The sequence below is a fragment of the Artibeus jamaicensis genome, unplaced genomic scaffold (assembly GCF_021234435.1).
Source record: "Artibeus jamaicensis isolate MK-2021 breed Jamaican fruit bat unplaced genomic scaffold, CSHL_Jam_final contig_456, whole genome shotgun sequence".
NCBI classification, from domain to species: Eukaryota; Metazoa; Chordata; class Mammalia; order Chiroptera; family Phyllostomidae; genus Artibeus; species Artibeus jamaicensis.
Genome location: NW_026521839.1, coordinates 3,598,601 through 3,614,657, shown reverse-complemented (window position 1 = coordinate 3,614,657; position 16,057 = coordinate 3,598,601). Strand labels below are relative to the sequence as shown.

The window sequence follows — 16,057 nt, the reverse complement described above, 5'->3', positions numbered from 1 at the left end:
TGCTTTAGGGTCTGATCGGGAAGGGCCTGGAAAGGTGCCTTTTCCCTGCAAGCAGTGGGGACTCAGTGAAGATTTTCCAGAAAGGAATTTGGAAGAGGCTTCTGGTGATACCGTGTGGGGACACTGTGGTCTGGGTGGGGCGAGGGGAGGACACAGGAGCAGGGCAGAGGCTGAGGGGACAGTGCCCTGTGTCTCCGTCTCTGAAAAAGTCACTCGGCTTCAAGTCCTGGCCTAATGTTGTCTTCTTCACTGGACAGCAGGCTGGCCCCGGGCGGGGCCCTTGCCTTCCATGCCGGTGTACCCCAGCACTGGCCCTGGTGCTCAGTGAAGAGCTGTCAGATGGAAATAGACAAAGGGTCCCAACCCAGAGAAGTGAGAGTACAAGAGAGGGGATGGGGCAAAATCCCCTGGGGGAGAGCAAGGAGGATTTGGCACATGGCGTGCGTGTACTCAGCAAAAGAGGAAACTCGGGGCATGCTCGGGAAAGACGGGGGATGGGTGCAGAGGCCATTCACTGAGAGAACGGGCATGACCAGAAGAAGCCCATGCAGCAGAGCACGGCAGTGCGTCTGAGGTGAGGGTCGGGCAGGCGGCAAAAACAGGGCTCTGGAGAGAAGCCAGAGTCGGGAGCCGATGCAGGAAAGTCGGGCTGGATACGGGAGAGTCGGGGCAGTGAGGAGAGATGAGGTCTTCAAGGGAGAGCAGCTGGGAGCCCGAAGACCCAGGAGAACAGAGGCAGCCACCCTGGGGGACACCCCCACTCCCAGAGGTCCCCAGTGCAGCCAGTCGTCTCAGAGGAGAAGCCGCAGGAAACTAGAGCCCCAAAGGAGCAGGATTGGCATCCATGGGGAAGATCTGCACCAACACCTTCGTGATCAGAAAAGTTGCTTTGCTCCTCGCTTCCCGGATGTTAAGGCCCATGCCCTCACCTCAGTGACCCCAAATCTGGTCTGAAGAGCCTGGCCTCCACCTGGGTCCTTCCCCCCCCGGCCCCCTGGAGCACCCCCTCTCCCTGCTGCACCCCCGTTACTTCCAGGCCTTTGTGAGCTGGTTCAGGCTGTTCCCTCAGCCTGGAACACCCTTCCCTTCCAGTTTCTACTAGTGACTCTCCTCTTATCCTTCAAGGCCTGCGCCAAATGCTACCTCCACTGGAAAGCCTTCCGCGATCTCTCCAGGGACAGGGGTCCTTCCTTCCTTCCGGCACTCACAGTGCAGTGCCTTACCCAGCAATTATTTCATTCTTCCTAAGGTTCCGCTGAGTTGTTGGCATGTCTCTCCCCTGCACTAGCTTATGACAACATGAGAGCAGAGAACAGGGTTTTATCTCCGAGTCCCCCTTAGCAGGATCTCTTACACACGGAAGGCACTAACCAACACGAGCAAAGCATATGAAGAAAAAAATGCCTAACAGCAGTAGATGCCGGTGGTTCTGCCACTTCCAGTGATTTCTTTGGAAGTTCTGGGGAGGCCTTACAGTTCTTTGACTGAAGGGATTTTCCCTGTAATTAATATCTTGGCCCAGTGTTGGGTTGCCTTACTATCTATTATCTGTGATTTCTAGAGCCATTCTGATACACTATTACGCAGGTGCTGAGATTTTTCTGAACGTCTGCCATAGTTAGACAAAACGGGGAAACCTGCTCTGGCCATGTGAAGTACTTCATCCCATGGGGTCTGCATGGTGGCGGCTTAGAGAAATCCCTACACACTTCCACTAGGGTCCTAAACATATTTCGAGAGCCATGAATTAGGAGGAAAGAGTTTGCCAACACTCAACTACAAACTCAAAAAGCATCTGTTCATTTCATCACCAACATCTTTTCCTGACCCTCGACCAGGTTCTGACAGTGTTTAGATTAAATAAATATCCTGATTTATTTCTCAGTACTTGCTGTTTGTAAGGAAAACATGTGTGCAAGGAAGGTAGTCAACACGGTCCAAAGGGTACCTACTATGTGCTAGTATTGAGTCTGTGTTAACGCGCAGTGTACAGTGCACGAGCCAGATCGGTTCCCTCTGTGGCCTCTGTTCCCGGGGCTCCACCTCTGCTATTTTGTTATAATAAGCTGAGAGCAGTTCAGAACCAATGTAGAAAGTCCTTTTTTTTTGCCTGCCTTGTTTTTAAGAGAGACAGTTATACAACACAGCTGGCTACATGGAAAGAAAGGCTACATTTCTTGTGCAGCTGTGCACAACAGAATTTAAATATAGCATCTCTACTCCAACAAACCTGGCTCTTGGCAGGAAAGAAGGACTTAATTGTTTTTTTAACACTTTGGACTTCAACACACTTGCACAAAGGAGATACAGCCAGAGGGTCTGTCAAGTGATTCTTAAACTATTTTCCTTGGGTCCCACAGTGCAGGTCAGGAGGGAGTTTCTTTCCAAAGCCCTGAACTTGTGTGGAGAGTCTTCCCTCACCTTCATAACAACGGTGACCACTGGGCACTTGACGAGCGTCTGTCCTGTGCCGGGCAGACGATCAGCAGAGCTGTGGTACACGCCCGTCACACAAGGGGAGACTGAGGCTCAGAAAAGGGAACTCACCTGGGGTCACGCGGCTGCTGGGGGCAGGACTGTTGTACAACTCCGGGACCCGTATTTCAGCCACAGCCGGGATCTTTCTTAACTTCCGTCAATTGTGGCAGAATTGCACCAAAAATACTTGGAAGGTAAGAAATGACAAGTTCCTGTGGAAATGGGAAGAATTCTAAATGACATCCCCTAAGTGTGAAGTGATTCTAGAGGACAGATGCAAGAAACACGCTGGTTGGCCCACCGAGAAGGGCCCTAAAACTAAGTGTTTTTCCGCCTCTGTATTTCAGTGACCGTGTGATGCTCTCTGCTCCCCGGCAGCGCGGCAGCTATGCACGAAGATGATTCGTGGCAGGGTGGTCGGTGCAGCATCACTAGTAACAGTGACCACACACCGAATGTCCGATAACAGCGGACACTTTAAATACATTACAGTGGAATGTGCTGCCGCTGTTAGAATTTCTATTTCAGAAGCAGGGAGACTGCCCGTGATATATTGCTACGCAAGAAAGTGAGTTCAGGTCTATACACACAGTGAGATCCCATTTTTCAAATATACACGCATATGTGTAGGTAGGCGAACAGATATAAACACAAGAGAAAAAACTGGAAAGGCATCAGTATTGTCAGCATTTTAACAACGATTATTTCTGGATGGTGGGATACATTTTTCTCTTCTTAAAATGCCTTAAATTTTATTTTCTGTTGTTACTTACATTCCCTATCATGAAATACTGCTTAATTATATAAAAACAGTGTTTAAGTAATGCATACTCATTAACTCAACAATGTCACTAAACGAGTAGTTTTGGAGTCTCCACTACATACCAAGTACAGTGTATTCAAAACATTAAAAAACTAAAACCAAAAAAGAAAACAATGTACTCAAGTCCCTGCGCTGCCAACGTTTTGGAGGCTGTCCTTCCAGTCTTCCTTTGCACGGTCTGAAACACACAGTCGTGATGCAAGCAGACGGCGGAGCCCCCTCAGCCTCCAAGCCGCGCACAGCCACCGTCACCCTGCACACCCCGTCACCCCTCTCAGCCTCAGCTCCATCACCCGCCGAAAGGGTTTGGAGTGGCACCTACCTCAGCAGCTCTCTGGAGGACGAAATGGGTTACCTGAAGTAAGGAGCCTCGGAGTATGCAACAAATAATAGCTATTATTGGTATGACTCTGTGTAGAATGGCTACATGGCTGTACTATTTCGTTTCTCTTTTCTCCCGAAGAGTAAAACACAGTTGTATTTCTCTTGGAGAGCAGGGGCCATGGTTCAGGTCATTCAGGCGTATAAAGTCGCCTTTGAGTTTGCATGTAGCGGGAACTCTCAGTCACAGCCATTGGGCCCCAGGTCCCCGCCAGATAGAAAAGGACAGAAAGCTGCCACCGTTCAAAGAGAGACTGGAATAGTTATACGCCTTTCAGAAAATCTTAGGAGCCATTTTTGGGTGAAATCTTACTTAATTGTGTTTGGAGACCTAATAAACATGACTAGTTATAGGCAATGGGGTATCTGAACTCTATGGCTCATACTGACCGACCCCGTGGCTTTGGGCCTCGGTGTGGTGCCCTGCCCATGCGCGTGGGATGCTGTCTGGGAGCTCCAGGAGCAGCCGAAGTCCTGCAGGAGCCGGCCCGGTTCCGGCTGTGGCAGCGACGCTCCCCCCCCTCAGCCCCTCCGCCCCCCTCTGCACCACTCCAGGGCCTCCCAGCTGGCGTCTCTGCCTTCTTCCTGCCCCGCTTAGAGTCAGTTCTCCACTCGAGGCCAAATGAAGGTCTTCAAAGGTCAGTCATTGCATGTCTCCTCCAGATTCCGCCCCCCCCCCCCGTGGCTTTTCACTGCACTCAGAATAAAGCCCGAACTCTGCAGGACTCCAGAGCTCTGTGTGGTCTGGTCTTTTCACTTCTCCACCCTCATCATGACCCTCCCTCCGTTGTTCACGCTGCTTAAGGTATCCGGTTGGACCCTGAAATGTACCAGCTCTTGTCCACATATTCTGGGCCTCCTTACACATTCTTCCCTCCACGGAGACCGTCTCCACCCCACTTCTACACACGCAGGGTGCCCCTCAGCCTCCCGGGCTGCACTTCTGTGCCACCTTAGAGAAGCTGGCTCTCCCTCCCTAATTTCTAACAGCTTCTCTTGTTCCAGAGCCTTGCCTGTTTCCTTTACAGGATAAGTAGATCTCGTCACAATTTCTACTTCTCTTATTTCTTTCTTTGTTGCCTTACTTTGTGTGAGCATGCGTGTGTGTGTGCGTGTGTGTGTGTGTGTGTGTGTGTACGTCTTCTGTCCCCGTTAGAACATAAGGTCCTCGAGGGCGGGGACCCCTCGCGTGTGTATTCTCAGGGCAGGACCCCTCACGGAGAAGGTGCCTGATGAATGTGAGGGAAAGGAAGTCTCCGGAAAAGGGGCTACTTGTCCAGGCAGCCCCGTTTCCCACGAACGTGGGCAGTGTGAGCTCAGGCCTAGCATTACTGTGCAAGTTTAAAAATAACCCCCTGGCTGGAGCGAGAAGCCTTTGAAGAGGATGGGGGAGAGATAATGACAAACAGGAGCGGCCAGCGCAGGCCCCGCAGGATGTGGGACTGGCCAGGAAGGGCAGGGAACCTGACTGGGGAAAACACTGACTTTGGGGCTACAATAGTCTGACGAGTGTCAGATGTGTTTAGAGTTTTTTAAAAAAAGATGTTCTTTGTAATTCCTAAAACGGGCTGCCACACCCACATCTGACGACCACGCTGTCGGAAGAAGAGGGGAAATGTCGGGGGGTAACACAGAGGCCATGAGGCTGCTCCGGCTCAGTCCGTCCCTGACCTTCCCCAGGGCCCACCCCAGCGTGGGATCCGAACCTCCCACTCCAGTAGGGCCCCAGCCAGACATCCCGAGGTGTAGCCGCCCTCCAGAGTCTTGGCTCGATGCTAGGGCAGTGCAAGGGGGGGAGGGTCAGGTCAGTGGGTCACTAGAAACAACTCGGACGTTGTCTTGGAAACGCTCTCTCCCCACTTGCACCGCCTGTACTTGGACCCACCCAGAACCAGCTGTGTATTCAACCCTCAGGCCCCAGTGGGAGGTGGGGAGGCTTCTGGGAAGGGTCAGAGTGGGTCAGGAAGGGGTCCACCTGCTTGATGGGAGACCATCAACCTTTGGGCCTTAGTAAGAGGTCTGACGACCCAGGAGAGCAACAGGCTGACAATCCGTTTTCTGAGCCTGACCCTGGTGGTGCACGGGGAGGTGGGGGGTGGGGGGTGGAGCTGAGTGTGGGGCTGCCGGCATCCCCTCCTCCAGCTTGTGACCTGGACCCCTGTCCCACGCAGCTCTCCCTGCTGCTCCAGAAGCCTGGGGATGTGCTCATGGTCACCTGGTGCAAGGGAAGAGTCACAAACCTCTGGAACAGTGGTCACCACGGGGTGTTTCCTGTATCCACTGCTACGGGATGGGCAGGAGGGCCCCAAGGAAGGGGAGGAAATATGAAGTATCGGGAGAGAGACAGCGGGAGCCTTCACAGCAGCCTTAATGAAACTCCAACACCACCCTCCGGAGAGGAGCTCCCACAGAGGAGGAGAGCAGAGCAGGAGGGGACGGCTCCTTACCCAGGGGCCACCTGGACGCTGACCGGCCTGCAATTCACAGTGAGCCGGCAGCAGGCCCTCCCTGTCCTCCCTGCAGTCAGCCTTCAAAGGAGTGACTCTCAAAGCCTGGGGCCAGGGGCCCTGGGGCAGAACTTTCTAGGAGTCCTTACCCTGAAGAGCTGCACCCGTGATGGGGGGGGATCCCCAAGGCGTTTTGTGAGCCGAGCAAAGGAGTTCTTCCCTCGCTGGTCAGAAACGCCTGCAGTTGAAAACCGCTGTGCGGGGGGCTCACCTCTGCTCCGTGCTGAACCCTTCTAGGGGCTTTTGCGTCCTCAGCTAGTTCTAGGTTCCTGACAGAGGATTTTAAGTGCTGAAAAAGCACAGGCTGAAAACTGTCCCCCAAATAGAAAAGACTGACGGGAACAGCGGGGCAGCAAGTGACCTCCTGTCACAGGACCCCGTTTCTTTTTAGTTCAAATAGATTCTTATGGAGGCTTCCAGAAAGGCTGTAGCCAGACTGCACAACTGGTCAGCAGCAATAATGGCTCATGCTTTATTGAGCCAATACTATGGGCTATGCATTGTGTATAAAAAATTTTGGGAGCTTTACATGTCTTACCTCACTAAATTCTTACAGCAACCCTATGGGATAGCAACATCTAATGCTGATGATATGGCATAATATAACGCTTACACGCATGACAGACTTCGCCTGTATAAGCTCACGCACTCTGTCAGCGGCCCGAAGGACGCGGGTGCCGCATCGCCCCTCTTCCACCGAGGGGGCGAGGCCGTGGAGCCGTCAGGCGGCAGAGCCGGAATGCAAGCCCAGTCTGACCCGAGTCCCCGCGCGCAGCCACTGCTGCCTGGCCATCGCGCACCACACGCCGCCACCCTGAAACCGTGACAGGGCAATGAGAGACGGGCCAGGATTGGAGTGTCAGGAGAATTCTCAGTGTCCCGTGTCAGCTGCCTTTCCGAGGAACTCAGGCTGCTGCTTCCGAGCCCTCGGCAGACACGTCCAGGACAGACCTGGCAACTGAGCGCAGGTTTCTCCTTGGGAAGAAACTGCTCTGTAGCCCACCTGCATCTCCATTACCACTCAGATACTCCCGTCATCACCTCAAACACCCCCCGCAGATGGAGGCTTTAAAGAGGAAGCTTTCGTTCCTCTGCACGCCACCCTGTCACTAGAGGCCAGGAGACCTGGGCCGACTCCACCAGGGACGTGTGTTGTCCTAGGGGCTGCAGACTTGCCGTGTGGACTCCAGGGAGTGGTTCTGGAACATTCCTTCTCAGCTTCCCCCAGTTGCCATGTCTAAATTCTGATGAAGGTTCTGAGGAAGGACTAGAAGAGCCTCGTTTTCTAGAATCTGTGCCCTCAGGCGCCCACGCAGCACCTGGCACGCCCACCTCTGCTATCCCCGCCCCGACTGGTGGAGGGGCGCGGGCCTCCCTGCTGGGCGCCCGACGTCTCCCGTGTGCCTTTGATGCCCATCAGCCACACTTCGGAGAAGAGAGGTGACTTTCAGGAAATGAGTTACTCACCTCTGGGCGTGAATAAAGACAGTTAGGCTGGATTTCCCCACGTTCCCCGAGGGAGTTATCTGAGGAGATGAAAGGAGCTGGCGCACAGGGGGGCCTGGGGGTTGTGAGGGCCTGCCCACTCCAGTCAGGGTCAGAGGCCCTTGAAGGAGACTCGTCAGCACGGCTTTCAGGTGTCACGGGCCTCTTTCCAGAGCTCTGAGGAGCAACAGAGGGCCGGAGGTCCCACTGCTGTCTTTGGCCTTGGCTGTGCCCCTCCTAAGATCGAATGACCCACTCATGCATTCTTTGCACTGGTATTTCTGGAGCACCTGCTATGTGGCCCAGCTCTGTCCTAGGCACTGGGGACACAGCAGGGCACAGAGCGGACGAGGCCGTGCCCTCACGAGGCTCGTATTTGAGTGGACGGAATGGGCGATGGCGGGTTTTTCAAACACCGACAAGAGAACTGCGGTCGGGACGGGTGCCAGAAACGAAGGTAAGCTAGGAAGTCACCAGAGAGAAAGAAAAGCCTCCCCAGGGAGCTGAGAGGGATGTGGTCTGAAGGCTGAAGGAGCTGGGGGAAGCCATCGGGCCGGTGGGACTGGGGTGGCAAAGTCCGAGGGCGGGAAAGGGTGCGGGGCAGCAGAGGACCGGAGGGGAGGTGGGGCAGCTGAAGCGAGTGGCAGGCGTGACGGGTCGGGGTGAGGACCGAGCTTCCCAGGAGGCCTCGGGCTGCTGCCTTCCGGCAAGTCTTTTCTCCGGAGTGTGCCCCCGTTGCCCCAAGAACTCGTGCACCCTTGCTTAGCAAATCCGGTCCCTCTGCTCAGAGAAAGAGGAAGGGGGTCTTTCTGTGGAAGTCAGGGCGCATTTGCACAGGCATTCTGCTTTTCACTGGGACTCAGCCGTGAGTCACGCCAGCACTGGAGGGAGGTCTCCAGGGACGGGCAAGGTATGCATGCCCGGCAGCGGAGGCACCGGGGAGAGCCGCGGGCCCCAGGTCGGAGCCCCACCGCAGCCGGCACCCAGCCTCAGGCCTCCTCGGTGCGTCTGGTGTATAATTATGAATAAATTAAAATTTCCTCTCCCCCCTGCAGCACTGTCGGCCCCCTTTCCCACCTGTCTCCCCCCACGTTCACCCCTGGTGCCCTTGAGGGGTCCGCCTGGGCCTCCTGCCCTCACCTCATTCCCCTTAACAACTTGACTCCCTGTTATTCCTGGCAGCCCTGCCGAGCAATTAGCCTCCTGGATGCACACACCTGCTCCAGCCGAAGTACCGCGGGCAAAGGGAGGTTCTATTCACGAGGCCTCTCTCAAAGGAGGGGCTGCCGGACCACACCAGTCTGAGCCTGGCCTGGCGCCACGCTTGCTGATTGACCTCGCTGACAGGAGAGAACTGGCCCTCTTCTTAGACCCCTCCCATGGGGCCGTGACAAACACTTAGAACATGCTCCACCGAGGGGAGACCGTGGCCAGAACACTAGTGGGGAAGTGGCCTAGCACTTCACTCCTTGAAGGCTGTGCAGCCCACCACAGGGCTGTGAGCTCAAGCAGCCTGGTGTCTTGCTTCAGGACTGACCCGTTGCTGGCTGGCATCTCTATGCCAACATAACCTTTGTTGAAGTGCGAGTTCGACCCATATCCGTTGGCTTCCTTCTCTGGCTTCATATGCCTCTCAGCATAAGAACCTAAATAATCAATGCAGCCGCCACGGCCTGGCCCTCCCCTGCCGCCTGGGCTCTGACTCTCCCCCGCACACACGCACACACGCCTGCCTTCCTCGGCGCTGCCACACTTCCTCACACCATGTGGCCTTTGCACGCGCTCTCCCCTCCATCTGAAACACCCTGCCTTCACCCCGGAGCCTGCTGGTCCTCCAGATCTCAACCCAAGCAGCCGCTCCTCACCAGGGCTTTGCCAGAGCCCCTGACTGGGTCTGCCACTCCACACGTGCTTCCGCGGCACCGCTCAGGAGCGTTGCTGCGTGACTGGTGTGGGCGTCCCTGTTGAGCCTCTAATTTTTGTGATGGTTGAGGCTAACGGTTACAGAGTCTGTTGCAACTCGGAGTCTAGCACGCTCCCTGGCACACCGGAGGTGCCCCGCAACACAGCCGAGTGAGCCTGAAGTGGTCACGCATGGTCCACAGGTGTTCTAGACCCCACTCTCTCCTCTGCCTCCTTTTCCTTTACTTGCCTTTCCCTGCTCCCTCTCCATCCTTTCTATTTATTCCTTCTTTCTTCCTAGGCCTTGGGCCTGGCTGTGGCTTCCAAGAACACTGTTTAAGGCAAAGGAAAGGCACTCAGAGTTAAAAAAAAAAGTTCCAACAAGTTGGGATAATGCATTGGCCCCCGACTTGATCACCCGAAGTCAGGGCCTAGAGGAGGAGCCCAGGAGCCGGGTTCCCACTGCAGTACTTTGCCAGGGCTGCCGAAACGCATACCCTGACCGGTGGCTCCAACAGCAGAAATTTGTTGTCTCTCGGCCCTGGAGGCTGAAAGCCCAACATCGAGGTATCCACAGGGCCGGTTCCTTCTGCCGACCGTGAGGGGAGAACCTGCTCCAGACCTGTCACCTGGGCCCTGTGTCTCCTCACACCCTGTCCCCTTTATCTGCGCCTCTGTGTCCCCACTTCCCCTTTTCATAAGGACACATGTCACCCTGGAGTAGGGCCACCCCAGTGACCTCATTTAAACCTAATCACCTCTATAAAGAGCTATCTCCAAATAAAAGCACATTCTGAATTACTGGGGCACAGGGCTTCAACATATGAATTGCAGGGGGACGTCGTGCAACCCGTGACTCCTACCTTCCACCTGCCCGTAGCCCCAGCCCGTTCTGACTTCCTGAGAGAAGAGGAGAGAGGCACCGGGCACATCATCTGCTGGGTGGGCAAGTCAGGACCGTGAGCCGGAGAAACACCCAAGAGTGGGAAGCAGGGTTGAATGGATGAAGAACTAAAACCCCTCTCGTGGGCCGGTCTAGAGGTCACGTGTCTGCACTGTGTGATCTGCCGGTGAGTCCTGAGTTCACATCCCAGCCCCACCACTTACTAGCTGTGGGGCCCTTTCTCGTGTGTGTAAAATGCGGACGACAATAGCACCTGACTCATGGGACAGCGGCGAAGACCCAACGAGAGCTTAGCGCACAGAAGGGCTCAGCGCTGTGGCAGGCGCGTCGTTCGTCAGTGTGCAGTGGGTGTGCCGGCTCTGCTATTAGCACAAGCAGAGGTCTTATCCAAGCAAAACGGTGATTCAGGGTGAAGGTGATGACAAAGAAGAGACTAACTGCTGTTCATTCAGGCAACACGACTCTGTGTTCTCATTAACAGGAACGATGGCAAGGGGACCGAGTGCATGTCAGACCTGGGTGCCTACAGTGGTGGCCTGTGGACCCTTAAAGCACCAGAATCGCCTGGGCCCTGCTCAGGAAAAGCAGGACCCCGGGTCCCTCAGGAGCCCAGCTAAGTCAGGAGGACTTCCGTGAGCAGGACTCAGACACCTTGTATTTTAACAAGCTCCCATGTGATTCTTATGCACATTAAAGTTTCAAAAACCCCGGACCGGACCAGACCTCTGGAGAGGCAGAGAGGAGTCTTATTTGTTAGTAGCCCCCACAGCCCCACAGCCCTGGTGCAAGGTGGGCCGCCTTCCTTGGATGGAGTCAGAGAGGTGGTCTTGAGCAATGACGCATAAAATAAATTTCTTCACATCACATTCTAAACGTTCCATTTCCGGGGTCACACTGACAAGCCGAGTCGTCCCCCGCTGTAAACATCAACGCGCCTGGACGCTGCGTTCTAGGTGGTCCCTTTCTCCTCTCTCCACAGTGGCAGTCCCCCAGTCTTGGCCCTCTGGCCTTGGGCCCGAGGGGTGCAAGGAGCCCTGGTCCAGCAGTGTCTGCGCCTCCGTCTTCGCCGTCAGGCACCATCGCCACCTGGCTCAGGAGGACCTGAGGTGCACCTCGTCCCCATGCCTGCCTATGTCTTGTTCCTGGTCCTAAAGGCCACAGGTCCGCAAGGTGGACATCCTGCCTCTGAGCCAAGCTAGGGTCTCATAGCAGAGCTTTAAAATCCTGGCCTACTTTCTAGATCTTCAAATATCACCTTCTGTGGAACTCCTGTGACCAAACTCCACCTGCCTGTCAAGACACCTCCAGTGATCCCCAAAAACACTGATGGCGCTCCAGTCGGGAACACAGCCTGGTGTGGAGCTTGGCGCTGACACTCGGTGACTGTGCAGCCTCAGGCAAACGGCCCAGCCCCTGAACCCCAAGTCCTGCAGCTACAACACCCCCCATTTCCTAGGGTTATTGAGAGGATTTGGCGAGGTCATACATGTAAAGCCAAGCACGCTCAAAAACACTAGTGACCAGCATGGAAACTGTTCTGTTTCTGGACATTTGGAAACACAAGCAAAACTCCACACAAAGCAGAGGCACCTCCACGCTGCCCAAAACATGGCCCTAGTGGTCCCTCAAGAGAGTGTTACTTTGGACTTTGCAACATTACCGACTCAGGGGCAGCTTTTTCAGAACTTGCCTTTCAATAATGATAGTAATAAATAATAACAGCAAATACTCACATAGAACTCCCTATAAACCGGACACTTTGCTAAGGGTATTACACATTTGATCCTCTCAACAACAAGGTTGGTACTTTATTAGGCCATTTTACGGATGAAGAAACTGAGGCACAAGGTACCAGAACTAGTAAGTGGCAGAGTCTGATTTTGGCCTCTGGGAGCCTGGCTGCAGAATCTATGCTCTCAGCCACTATGTTATGTTGCCTTTCTTAAATAGTGAAATTTAGGAATCAAAATGATGACTATTGTAGCTACCCCCCCTTCTGTCCCTGTGGGCCTTCAAGCCAGTGCCTGTCCTTGCTCCTGCATCTTGGATGCCTTTACTTTCCACCTGAGTTGGACATTCTGCGCTCAGGCTCATTCTCTGGTACCTGCCCCCCCCCTCCGCCAGGTCTCCTCCCTTCTCTGTGGTTGAGGGGTGGGCTGGACCCTGCCACATCGTGAAACGGGATGCCATGTCAGAACTCAGTAAACATTCGTTGATTAGTAGATCCTTTCTTAAGGAAAAATACTCATTTATGTGCAATTTATGTATCATGTATAAGTATTAGATTTACCTAAACCAGGGCATGTCTGTAGCACAAATGACTGCATATTATTTTTCTAGTATCTCACACCAAGGAGAATTGTATGAGCCAGGCACGTCTATCAGACGAGGTAGAAAAGTGAGCCTCCACTCTGCAGGATCCCGCATCCTAGCAGCTGGCAAATGGTCCGGCCCCCTGCACCTCCGTGGTCCCTAACAGTTTATGCAGGGCCCACGGGATGCAGGTCAGCAACTCGGACAAGCACACGCTCCGTCCTAGGGTCAGACGTCTGCCCCCTTGCCAGGTGTGGAAGGAGACATGGATGTCTGTCCCCCACGGTCACTGAAAATAGGGTCACTGTGGCTGGTGCTGCTGCAAAGTCGAACCCCTTAATCCACTAAATTCTGCTGCCTTTTTGTGAACCAGGCAAACCACACATGTGTCAGTACACATCACATTTGGGAGGGAGTTTGCAAGGAACTCAGTGTTTTCTCCCTTCATTTTTTGTGTTTTAACTTTGCCTCTGATGAAGTACTTCACTTGGAAACCCGGGAACTCCTGCTAAGAAAGGCAGGCTCCACGGAACAAAGCCACCCCGCGTCCACCAGCCGCGCCTTTGGCCATCTGGCCTTCAGATACCCAACCTCAAAAGGGGACTTTCCTCGGAAGCCCTCAACCACCAACATGAAGAAAACCAAGGAAAAGGGAATTTGTGACTGTGAATCACAGTCTGAACCCAAATCCATACTCGCTTGCACAGATGGCCCCAGTAACAGCTGGCCGGCCCTTTGCTGGACACCGACCGCTCTGCAGAGCCTGGGCTGTGCCTCCAGCCCTTCACCAGCCTTGGGCTGGCTCATCCCCATGCAGAGCCCGGCCCGTGCTCTGCCTGGGTGCTCGTGTCCTCCCACTGGTGTTTGCAGAGCTAAATCATAAACAATCGAATCCCTGCGGTGAAGGGAGGGAAAGTGCCCGTCACCAAAGCGGAAAGCAGGGCAGAGTGGTGGGTAGGGGGGCTTTAAACAGCTTGAGAAAGCATAGTGTTTGTACTCCGCCAGGGCAGAGAGGGAGCTCTTGGACTTGAGAGGTGAGATAAGGTGGGTGCCTGCCTTCTTGGGTCTCTGAAAAATGGGCACCTGGTTAAATGCCTGAAATTTCCACCCCCACACCCAGAGTTATGCTTTTTCAAGCGCTCCTGTCTGGAAGCCTTGCATACTTCTGCCATGTAATAGTGAGGTGGGTGTGGCCTGAGAGAATGTGCCCACTGGCGTACCTGCTCCTGCTCCTTCTCTGCCAAGGTCTGTCTGGAAGGGCACCCAGATGGGGATGTGCTTTTCAAAGAAGGTCAGAAGGTCAGGTAAGAAGTAATCCAGGTGACCGTGGGGCATCCAGAATACCCCCCATCAAAATACATGCAGTAGCCTGCCTTGCAGGCCGACTTTTTAATAACAAATGTTGGTGAAAATCTAAGGCACCAACCCAGTCGACGAGCTCTCCAATGCAGCTGAATTTACAGGCTCCCCAAGAGGGTGAACATGACCCAGCAGGAGAATGCCAGCCACTCACGAAGGCCACAGCCTTCGGCTCCTGCCAACCACAGGGGCCGAGTCCAGCACTTGAAGTCAGCGAGGACATTCTACCCCCTCCAGTCCCCATCAGCCTGGTGGTGGGGGTGTGAGGGCACCGGGGCAGCCCGGGGCAGGACCATTTTTACAGCCTCTGAACTCCCGAGAGCTGCGTCTACGTGCCTGTGCCGCCCGAAGGCCCCCGCCAGAGCCGCCGGCCGCACGGTTCTGACGGGCCGGAGGTGAGCTTCTGGGTGCGCCCTGCAGGAATGCTCTCTGCAGGGGGATCTGCTTGAAACATCTCACTGCCTTAACTGTTTCCTTCCTTATTCCCTCTCCATGGAGCCTCCTGCTCGCACTCAGACAGACAGACAGACAGACAGACACACACACACACACACACAAACACACACACACACCCTCAGATCTGGATACAACCTGCTCTTGTTCCCCGGAACAGAAACCTGATTCTTACCTTAGAGCTTGCAGGCTGAGGGCCGTGCCTGCCTCCCTCTGAGGAGAAGGGAATGCGCTTGGCGTCCTCTGCTGTGTTTGTCACTGTCACTGTGCTGCAGTGCTTCCCTGGGAGCCCCGAGCTGGCTCCCGCCCTCTCTCTCAGTGACTGACGCTCTGTGTGGGGAGAGAGAACGGGTTGTGGCATGCACGCTAAGCTGCCAGTCCGCAGGGCCGTGTGGGAGGTGGGGAGGCAGCCTCTCGGTCTCTCCCTGGCCTTGTTTGTCAGCACAGGGGACCTGCCTCTAGACGACCACCCACAGGAGCGTGCACAGAGCCCTGGGGGCCCCCACTCTGGAGAGCCGGTAGCAGCAGCCTCAGGGACCCAGAGCTGCTGGCCAGCTGGGAAGGGAGGCCGAGACAGCAGGCGGTGGCAGCCGCTATCCCGGGTGTTATTTTAGCGTGGTTTGTATTGGGGCAAATGGCTGAACTGAATGGACTACTGGCCCGTCTGAGCAGAATCCTGTTTATTTTGAGGACTCAGTAGCCAGGGAAACAGCAGGTCACGGCTCAGAGTCTTCTCTGGAATCAGAAGGCTGCCAGATTAAACGGAGTCCTTTTCTGTTCCGCCGTCTGGCATCCCTGCCCAGGGTGTCGATGTCCGTGTGTGGCAGTGTGTGTGTGTCTGTCTGACCGTCTGTGCCAATCACAGAGCCAAGCCTCACAGAGGGTGTTTTGCAAAGCCTCGGGAGGCCATGCCATCGGGTTGGGGCTGGAAGGGACTGTGTGAGACTGTTCCTGTCCAGGGGTCAGGCCTGTCCCTGCTGCTCCAGGTGGAGCCTCAGGTGAGCCCAGCTTCTGGGCTGGGGCTCCTTCAGAGGACCACGCTCATCTTCTTTATGCCACTGACCAGGAAGAGGGCGAGAAACGCTGGAAACTGCCTATGCAAATCGATCTTTGGCTAGTAGGTGGGCGCTGCGGACAGACTGAAAGGACAGACCTATGGATCAGGAGGTGTCTTTGGAGAGACCAAATGGAAACATGATTAATAGTTTCGATGAAGAGCCCCCTGCTTGTTCATGACGCAGGCATTCAAACCTGGGTGGTGTGAGAGTGAGAGTGTGTGTGTGTGCACACCTGGGCCTGCCCACCCGCTGAATCAGGTGGAGAGGCGCAGGCTGACCTGCTGGGACTGGAAATGTGCTCCCTGGGCTCTCCCTCCTCTGGGAAGCAGCAGGAGGCAGAAGTCTGTCCCGCACACTCACCAGGGAGCCCTGCAGGCGCCTCTGTGCGGATGAG

The 16,057-nt window shown here is 54.9% G+C and overlaps 1 protein-coding gene across 3 annotated transcripts in view; it reads right to left on the bottom strand.

Moving 5' to 3' along the window:
- FGF1 (fibroblast growth factor 1) overlaps nt 1-16,057 on the bottom strand; it is a 94,819-nt gene that overhangs the window by 70,567 nt on the left and 8,195 nt on the right. For 2 of the 3 annotated variants that reach the window (XM_053666500.1, XM_053666502.1), the window contains exon 2: nt 14,781-14,935. The exons of the other annotated variant lie outside the window; for it this stretch is intronic. The gene's annotated coding sequence lies outside the window, so the exon portion shown is untranslated. The remainder of the gene's footprint in view (nt 1-14,780; nt 14,936-16,057) is intronic. 3 annotated transcript variants of the gene reach the window in all.